The sequence below is a fragment of the Cyprinodon variegatus genome, unplaced genomic scaffold, assembly GCF_000732505.1.
Source record: "Cyprinodon variegatus isolate N-32 unplaced genomic scaffold, C_variegatus-1.0 Scaffold317, whole genome shotgun sequence".
Classification (NCBI taxonomy): domain Eukaryota; kingdom Metazoa; phylum Chordata; class Actinopteri; order Cyprinodontiformes; family Cyprinodontidae; genus Cyprinodon; species Cyprinodon variegatus.
In genome coordinates, this window is record NW_015150770.1 from 887,820 (window position 1) to 889,119 (window position 1,300).

At 36.5% G+C, this 1,300-nt stretch overlaps 1 protein-coding gene across 1 annotated transcript in view; it reads right to left on the reverse strand.

Moving 5' to 3' along the window:
* sult6b1 (sulfotransferase family 6B member 1) overlaps positions 1–1,300 on the reverse strand; it is a 20,323-nt gene that overhangs the window by 6,472 nt on the left and 12,551 nt on the right. The window lies entirely within an intron of this gene.

Sequence of the window (1,300 nt, forward strand, 5' to 3'; positions counted from 1 at the left end):
TGAATCAATCTGACTGGATGATCTGGTGAACTGGAAAGTGACCTGAGATGACATGATGTGAATTGGAGCTATAGAAATAAACTGAACAGAATTGAATTAAACGGGAAGACACAAAGGCGTGGATAATAATTTCAAGATCATCTCTGGACACAGTTGTTTTAAGTTTAGATATTTTCCTCAGTTGGTAAAAACAGTTCCTTGTCAGCAGTTTGGAGTGGTGCTCTAAGGACAATGCTCTGGCAGAGCTTTCTAAGGCTTGGTTTAGCAGACAAACTCAAGTCGCCCAAATACTGGTGGATACCTGGAATAGCGTCGTCAGGGGCAATCACCAGCAACTCTGTTTTACCTGAGTTTAGTTGCAGGGAATTTGCACTGAGCCATTATTTAACATGCACAAGACAATTCAGCAGTGAGCTTAACTTCTAGTTCTCTGAGGACTTAAAAAGAGCAGTAAAAGTGGATATCATCAGCAAACAGATGATAGGAAACATCATCAAATCTCTGAAAGATTTTTCCTCATTGAAAGACATAAAGTAAAAACAAAATTGGGCCCAAAACAGCCCTGAGGCTCGACATGCTAACTGATTTCAGCCTGAAGGGCCTTCGTCATGGCGATGGCAAGATGTTTGTCAGGCTGCTCTAATGTTAGCTAAAAAACTAAATGCTTATTAATAGCTCTGCCTAATTCAGCATAGAAACCGTCCCACGCAGTTTATTGCTGTGTTTTTCTTTTCTTTAGACTTAGATCTCATTATGTTTGTAATATATGAACATTCTCTATCTGTTCTGGTTCTAGATGCTGCATAGACATGTTAAGTAGAGCTTTGCTTTACAGAATGCACCGTTTTTTTATTTATTTATTCGTTTTTTTATAACTTTTCATAATCTGTCCCAGTCAAATGTGGGAAATTGTTTTAATATGTGTATAGCACAGACCTAGAAGTGAACAAAATCTGCAAAAAAAAATGTAAAGCATACAATTTAACTAAATAACATCTGAACCAGTGATGCAGTTACATTTCTAAACCCCTGAAAGATTTTTGCCACTGAAATGACTTTAGGATAAATTTTACAATTATGGCACTACTTGGTTTAATCTAGTTCTTTCATTATTCTTTACAACCCCAGATATTATATAAATAGTATACAGTTGCTAATGTTGAACAGCAAACTTGAGTCTTCAGGCTGAATTTTCAAATTTTAACAAATTCCAGCTGATCCTATAGTTTACATTCAGTGTAAAATGAGGCTTTCAGCAGAGCCGTTCTATGTTTTATCTATTGTCATGGTCTGGGTTCTG